Source organism: Acomys russatus, chromosome 3 (genome assembly GCF_903995435.1).
Source record: "Acomys russatus chromosome 3, mAcoRus1.1, whole genome shotgun sequence".
Taxonomy (NCBI): domain Eukaryota; kingdom Metazoa; phylum Chordata; class Mammalia; order Rodentia; family Muridae; genus Acomys; species Acomys russatus.
In genome coordinates, this window is record NC_067139.1 from 77,158,655 (window position 1) to 77,167,418 (window position 8,764).

The window sequence follows — 8,764 nt, forward strand, 5'->3', positions numbered from 1 at the left end:
ACGAGGCAGTGTTGGCAGTACAAGCAGTGAGGGAGCAGATGACGTGGGCCAGGTGGTGGCAGTGCTGTGGAGAAGACATGAGCGGGTAGGCAAAGTGGAGGGTGTGGGTGGGGCCAAAATATCAAACAGCACCTTGAGGCAGGGCTCTGTGGGCCTTTCAGAAGGTACCCGAGGGTGACTCGGAGTCACGTGATGGTGTAGGTAAGAGGCCATGGTGGTGACTAGGCGGAGAGCTGCAGAAGACTGAGATGGAGACAGCTGGAAAAAGCAGCCGTGGAGCCAACTGGGAGTCTAAGTGGAGACATCAGATAAACAGGTAAATACGCTTGCAGCTCTGTAGAGTGCGGAGGAGTGGCCCGCTGAGGACAGCACAGTAGGGTCATTAGCATGGTGTTTGAAGCCACACAGCGCAGGCACAGACTGACCTGTGGACTGGGGTGTTGGGTATCCTAATATTCAGGGAGATCAAAGATGAAAGAGTGAGGAGAGAGGAGAGCATAGGAGAGGTCTGTGTCGTCTGTTAGTGCTCAGCCACCCCCAGAGAGAAGTGTGTAAGATCATCACTGTGTTGTCCTCACAGGTTCTGTGGCAGGAATTAGACGTGGTATGTGTGGCACAAATTGCCTTGCCTATGGCGTCTTTTGGTACAACTTGAAAGGCCAGTGGTGATTTAAAGGCCCAGAGGCTAAAATCTTAGCCTGTGAAGATTCAGACACCAAGCTAGGAGATGTGGCCTCTCCATGCAGCTTGGGTTTTGTCACACCTGATGGCTTCAGGGGAATTATATCTCTAAACTGGGACACAGGGCCAAAGAACAAATGTTTATGATGATTGTACCTAAAGTTGTATGACCTTTCCTGCTTTGTTCATTAAATAATTACAGAGATATGGGCATGCATACACACTCAGACACACACACACACACTCAGACTCACACACACACACACACACACACACACACACACATATCATTAAGTATAACAGTAGCTTTAGCATGCTCATAATGTTGTGCACCCACTTACCATCAATTTTTTTTTCATTACCCCATAAAGGAAGCCATGTGTCTGACAAGTCAGCTCCAAGCCCTCCATATCTGCTTTCTGTCTATTCCAGTCAGTTCACTAATGGAATTCCATGCAGGAGCAAATGAAATGGCAGCAGCATCTGTGGTCATTTCTGACTGGCTCCTGTTTTGCTTCTCACGATGTTTTCAAGGTTCGTCCATGTCAGCATGAATTACTCCCTTTCATCGCCCAAGTATTATGTTCCATTATGTTCATCTACTTAGCAGTGGCCGAGCCCGCGGCTTCTTCTACCTTCTGTATGCTGAGAATAATGCTGCTGTGGGCGTTCAGGCACACATTTTCATGTGTGTATACATTTCCATTCTCTTGGGTACATACTGTAGGGAAGGAAAAACAACTCTTTTGCATTTAGTGTTTAGGGTCTGAATGAAACACAAAGGACAGATTAACAAAAAAGAAGACATTTTAATTGTATACGCATTGGAGTTCATTAAAAAAATGATTCAGGACTCAGGGATTGCTCAGTGGATAGAGCACTGGCTGCTCTTCCAGAAGACCCGAGTTCAATTTCCAGCACCCACCCGGTGGCTTACAGACACCTGTACCTCCAGTTTCAAGGGATCTTATGTCCTCTTTTGGCCTCTGAGAGCATGGTGTATACATAGCATACAGATATACGTATGGGCAAAACAGCAGTACACATAAAATGAAGTGAAAAAGAAAGAAATGTGATCTAAAGGAGTGGTTGAGAAGTTGGGGTCATGGAGCTGGAGGTGTCTCAGGAGCAGGAGTACTTGTCCCTGCAGAGGACCTGAGCCTGGTTCCCAGCCCCCGTGAGGTGTTGGGACATCCACCTAGGACTTGAGGTACAGTTGGGTTGAGACCGTGGTCTCCAAGGGAAGCTGCACATATCTACACAAGACACATGCACACCGCTACAATTATAACAAGAACCTGGGATCTGATAATGAGGGGACACGGAGAAAGGTGCTTACAGGAAAATGGTTTTACTGTTTTGAGACAGGGACTTGTGTAGTCCAGGCTGGCCTTGGACTTCTGATCTGTCTCCACCTCCCCAGGGTTATCTGTGTTTAGGAAAATGACTTTCAGGACAGGCAAATGCTCTGTGGTTGGGAAATATGAGAGATTTTTCTTTCTAACTACCTGTCCAGGTACGGTACTGGAGACGTCTCACTTCCAGTGATAAGTCAGCCTTCCTTGACATGCGAGGGAATTTATGGCAGTTGAGTTTTTTGGAGGCTGTTTTTACTCAAGTGGGAGAGTTCAGGAACTCAAGGTCTCTTTCTAAGTACTAGCTGTGTCACATAGTCAGGGCACCGCAACAGTGCTCCTGGACCTGCTGGTCATATGGTAATGGTAACGGTAAAGGTAAAGGTAATGGTAAAGGTAACGGTAAAGGTAATGTTTGAGGAACATCTTAGTGGCTTTCCAAGGCTGTTGAGACATTTATGCAGCGGCATGTGGGGGGTGGGGGGTGGGGTTTCAGTTTCTCTACATCCTCACACAGTATTTGTTGTTACTGTTTCACAGTGTGACTAGCACTATGCTGGTGGGTGTGCGTGGTATTGTTGTATTCTTTTTTAACTCTAGTGAAAACAAAGTGTAACAAAATTTGCCACCATAATTCTCCTAGTGTGGAATTATTCATATTTCCAGCAGCAGATCTCCAGTATAGCTTTCATCTCCAGCTCCCGACAGCCACCCATCTGTGTGCCTGTGAACTCACTCCCCTACAGCCAGTCCCAGCAACCACTGTTCTGAGATAGCTCTGGCTTTCTTATTTGCATTTCACTAATGAGCAGATGTTGAGTACCTTTTCTTGTATTTCTTAGCCTTGTATATCCAGATTTTAAAAATTAACTTATTTTGTTATTGCTGTGTATATGTGTATTTTGCGTGTGTGAGTGAGGTACACATGGGCCAGCGCACGTGTGTGGAGGTCAGAGGGCAGCTTTTACGAATTGACTTTCCTTCCATTGTGGCCTCTGAAATCACACCCCTTGCTGCTTTGGCAAGCACATTTACCTGCCGAGGCATCTTTGTTGACCCTATACACATCTTTTACTCATTTTATTTTATGTGGTTTTTTTTTTTTTCGAGACAGGGTTTCTCTGTGTAGCCTTGGCTGTCCTGGACTCCCTTTGTAGACCAGGCTGGCCTCGAACTCACAGATATCCTCCTGCCTCTGCTTCCCGAGTGCTGAGATTATAGGCATTCTCTACCAAAACAGGGCTTTTACTCATTTTTAACTTGTACTGTTTGACTTTTTGTTATTGAGTTGTAAAAAAATCTTTATTATTTCTGGCTTTAAGTCCCTTATATGCTACTTGAATTATAATTTTTCCTCTCTTATTCTGAGGTTTATTTGGTTTATTTATTTTTTTCATTTTCTTAAGTGGTACCTTTTGAAAAATGTTTTTACAGTTTTGAGCATACAGATGTTCTTAAAAAATTTTGTTCCCAAATACTTTATTCCTTTTGGTACTATTATAAATGTAAATATTTCCTCTTGTTGTTGTTTTCCTTCTGCCTACTATGTTCCCTCCATGGACACTACTTTATCTGGATTGTTATATCTCTCGGCAGCTGAGAAGGGAGGTCAGAGGGGAAGGAGCCACTGAGACCTTTTAGACTACTTCCTGACAGACAGCCGTTGGGTTCCTTGGGGCAAGTCCAGCCTTTGTCTAGTCAGGGTGTCTCCAGCGTCTTCACCACTTGACAAACCAGCAACAGCAGCAACAGGAGCAGGAACCAGCAGGGGGAACAACTTCACCCTCTCTCTTGGGGTTCTAATCTTCTTATTCTCTCTCTAGGGTTCCCAGACCCCCCCTTCTCCCTCCCTCCATCTCTGTCTCTCTTGTCTGTCTGTCTGTCTCTGTGTGTGTATGTGTGTGTTTATGTGTGTGTGTGCACACGCACGCCTGTATATGTGTGCAGGTATGGAGACCAGGAGTGGCCTTTAACCATTTTCCCCAATTACACTCCACCTTATTTTTGCAATAAGAACTTATTGAACCTGCCAGTTCGGCTAGACTGCCGGGCCACAGGACTTCGGGGATCCAGCATCTCTGCCCTGCAAACCTGTGCTGTGGTTGCGTGTCTGTGGCTGTGCTTAGCTAGCGAGGCTGCTGGGCCTCCAAACGTGAGTTCTCATGCCTTCACAGGAAGCAGCTGATCCCCAGAGCTGCCTTCCCAGCCCTAGATTGCTTTCCTTACGTCATTTGCAAGTTGTTCCTTGCTGGTGAACAGGAATGCCATTCATTCTGTGTTGATAGCTGGCCCTTCTAGTCTGCCAAACTTGTTCAGTGGCCCTAATAGCTGTTTACAGGATGTTTATGCTTTCCTGTGTACAAGCTCATCTCACATAAAAGCAGAAGTAATGTCCCTTCCTCTTTTCCAGTATGAATGAGTTTTCTCCCCCCTTCCCTCCCTCCCTCCCTCTCTCCCTCTTTCTCCTTCTTAATGTCTCTAGCTAGATTTCCCAAAAACAATGTTAAGTAAAAGTGAGCAGAGGGAATCACTTTGTTTGTGCCTGGTGTTCTGTGTCCCAACTCGTATGTCACACAGGATTGTCCCACTGTCCCTTCTGGTCAAAGCCCAGGCTCAAAGGAAAAGACAGACTCCTCTTCATGGAAAAAAAAAAAAAAACATTTTAAATACTTTAAATACGTCTCAATTACTTTTTAAAGCCATCACCTGTTCGTTTCGTACATGCTAAGTGTAAGACCAGAGAGGAGAGACTGACAGATGCCAGTCAAAGGCTGCTGCTATTTTTCACGAGCTCTGGCCATTGGATTTAGCGGTGCAGAACACCCTTGTGGTCTGTTCTTGAGGTGTGATGAAAACCCGCTTGGGATGAAGCCTGGAATGTGGGAGGAAGGAACTGGAGACAGCCAAACACAAACACTCCTCAGAGGGCGCTGTTTTAGTAGACGCGGGGGGGGTGTGGGCTTGCTGGTGTTTCACTTTAGGATGGGCGCAGAGAGCGTCGCAGGTGAATGCTGGGGTGATGGCCCCACAGAAGAAAACATCAGGGCTGTGGGGCTGGTGTGCACGCTTACTGGAAGGACGTCCTTCCGGAACAAACACACATGAGCACGCCTCGTTTCTCTGGCCCCGTCAGCCTGCCTTCAGCCTTCAGCCTTAAGTCGCTCTAAGTGCTACCAGTACCTGTTCTCATTCAGTCCTCCAACTCCTTTTTAACTTACTGTCTTCTGTCTCCCTTAGTGTCAAACATCTGGAGAAGGTTTTTGACATCAGTGATCTCAGTGTTGAGACCTATCCAACTCACAGAACTGTCCCGGACACACCAAGTCACAGGCTCCCCGGGAAATCATTACTGCCTCCCGGGTCTAAAATAATAGTCGTTTCTGTTGTCTTGTTTTTCCTTCACTATTTGGTTGATATCTTTTCATACATGGGGGTGGGGGCAGTGTGCGTGCATGTGTGTGTGTGTGTGTGTGTGCAGAGAGCTCCTAGTTATCACATCCCGTGACCCCCCTTTTCCTCGTGCTTCAGGGGCCCCCTGAAGGTCTCACACACACCCGCTTTTTCCTCCCAGGACCTCACTTCCTTTGGATTCTGAGTCATCACAGTCCACTGACTTGAAGAGTTGCTGAAGAACTGCTCCCGAGGAAGAGGTAACAATGCAGATCTTCACATCCATCCTTCTTAAAACACAAATCCACTATCTCTGGAATCCGTGCCATCTTTACGTTAGCCTAAGGGACAGCTGGCCCCCCAGCACCATAGTGTGGGGTACTCTGTAAGCCAGCTCTCTGCTCAGCCATCGTGTTGAATGGAAGTGGACAGGAGTGAGCACCTGTGTCCAGTGCCTGGCCGTAGGATGCTTAGTCTTTTATAGCTTAGATATTACAGAGCACTGTTCACATTGTAGCCCTCAGTCCATGTCTCCTGGTGAAACACCGCTGCCATGGTGCAATGACCCTGCAGGAGTGGACAACGTGCCGTCCACGCTCTCTGCTGACTGAGTCAGCCCTCACTCCCAGGCTGACTCTCCTCCCTTCTGTTTCTCTACTCTTGAGCTTTCGGCTGATGTCCAAGTTTTTACTTCTAAATGCCCAATGAGTAGTTCTACACATATCTCCCAGACACCAACACAATCTGTGTTCCATCTTCCTGGCCTGAGCCTGTGACACACTGTCTTCTCAACTGTGTAACCCTCCCCCCAGCTCCACTCCTGCTCCCCCCATGGCTTCCCTTACATCTGACACATTGACACATCTCGATCCTATACCAGTTTGCTAATTCTAATACCCTTCTCTCTTCTGTACATTCTGAGCCTCGTTGTCTGCCAAACCTTTCTCAGGAGCCCCCTCTTCCCACCTGCAGATGGTTCCACTCACCACCATGCTAATAGTCTCTGTGTCTCTTTGGAAGAAGAACTTTCCTCAGATCCTAGACCTAAACCTTGCTACTCTGTCTCACTGGCTCCTCAGACACATCATGATCAAAGCTTAACTCCTTCCCTTCCATGAATCCTGTTTTCCTTCCAGGGTCACTCATCTTAGCGATTGAGAGCGTCCTCAACCTCAGTGAGAGCGTCCTCAACCTCAGTGAGAGCGTCCTCAACCTCAGTGAGAGCGTCCTCAACCTCAGTGAGAGCGTCCTCAACCTCACCCCAAGCCACCATTTCCAACCCTTTTCCTCTTGCGTATATTCCTGTTACCCTCCTGTATGCTAGCACGACATTCCCACTCAACAACTAAGTGGCTTTGCAGCCATTTTCAGCCTCTGTCTCCTTCCAGCTATACTTCATTTCCAACACTCAGCCTGGAATGTCTTTACTTAAATTTTGTTGTTGTTACTTTTATGTGTACCTCTCTCTCTCTCTGTCTCTCTCTTTCTCCCTCTCTCTCTCTCTTTCTGTGTGTGTGTGTGTGTGTGTGTGTGTGTGTGTGTGTGTGTGTACCCCTGGACTACTTGTGCTGAGAACCAAACTCGGGTCTTGTATAGGAGTAGAACACTTTCTAAAATGCTGAGCCATTTTTCCAGCCCGTTTTGATGTTTTAAAAGCTACTTGGTTTTGTTGTTGTTGTGTTGTTGTTTTTGTTTGTTTTTGGTTTTTTGGTTTTTTAGTTTTCTGAGAAAGGGTTCCTCTGTGTAGCCTTGGCTGTCCTGACTTGCTTTGTAGACCAGGCTGGCCTCGAACTCACAGTGATCCGCCTGCCTCTGCCTCCCGAATGCTGGGATTAAAGGTGTGCGCCACCATGCCCGGCTTAAAAGCTGCTTTTGATTAAAATATTTCAATGACCTCTCTTATCATCATGGAAAGAAATCCAAATGGTGCCTGTTCTCCTCTAGAGCCTTGCCTCAGTTTCCCTGCAGGCCCCCTCCCTGTCGTCTCCTTCACACACTTCCGGGTCCGAACTATTCCCTTGTCCCTGAGCTTCAACTGACCATGCATGTTGTTCCTTCTTCCTGCCCAACACCTAGTTACCTCTCAGGTCTGGCTTCCGTCACTTCTGGAAGGGTTTGTCTCGAGTGGGATGTAGGTCCCTGTCCCTTCCCCTCCCAGAAGATGCCTAAGCTCATCCCGGCTCTCAGCACTTGACACCTTGTGTTGTTTATGTGTCTGCACCCCAGTGCACCAGGCCTGCCGAGGCCAAGATCTGTTTCGCCCAGAGCTGATTGAGCAAGTGCGTCTTAAGAAGGAACCTTGGGAATTTCTTCAGTAGTTACTAATTGAGTAATATGACCGTATTAGCGTCTTAGGACTCTGAGTATTAGAGGCGGCTCAGGGCATGGCATTAGGGAAAGCATGAATAGAATTCATGATTATCTTTATATGGCCGTGGACCATGTCCCTCACTTATAAATGAGTGTATGAATTGGCAGAAGAGTTTAGCATGTGAAGTGGGGGAGTTTGAGGCAGGAAAACCAAGGTCAGGACAGTATTGCACTAATCCATATGAAAAGACTAAGGGCCTCGGTGCTCCATTGTTGTGCCTGAGGTGAGTGGCTTAGTTTATGAATTGCCTCACTTAAGGGTAATTAATTTAAAGTCTCCGTGTGCTTCTGGCGTGGCAGATGGAATGACTATGAACTTGGGAGCACATTCCCTCTGCTTTGGCCTGGATGTGGTGTGAGAACAGCCCTTAATGTTTCATGGGTTTAAATGGACAGAAACTTAGTCCAACTATCATAGTTAAAAGTGGAGCCATTGAAAATGGTTAGAACTAGAGAAAGTCATCGAGATAAAATCCTCATGATTGAATTGTGTTGGCTTTCTGTCAGGCGGTGGTGGCACACACCTTTAATACCAGCACTCAGGAGGCAGAGGCAGGCGGATTGTTGTGAGTTCGAGGCCAGCCTGGTCTACAAAGAGAGTCCAGGACAGCCAAGGCTAACACAGAGAGACCTTGTCTCGAATAAACAAACAAACAAACAAATAAAAAAATAAATGAATGAATTGTGTTGGCTTTCTAAATAAAAAAATCAGAGGTCACGGACTCTCTCCCTCTCTCTCTCTCTCTCTCTCTCTCCCTCCCTCCCTCCCTCCCTCCCAGGCTTGTACCATGCCATGTACGTGCTGCTTGGAGACGCAGCAAAGCCACTATCAGGTGTGAGCCTTCAGCACTTTAGAAACTGTGTGCTAAAATATTCTCTTTCCACCTGCAGAGGTTACCTAACCTTAGAAATTTCATTATAGTAACAACAGCAATAAAAACATAAATGGATCGACACATCCACTTTTC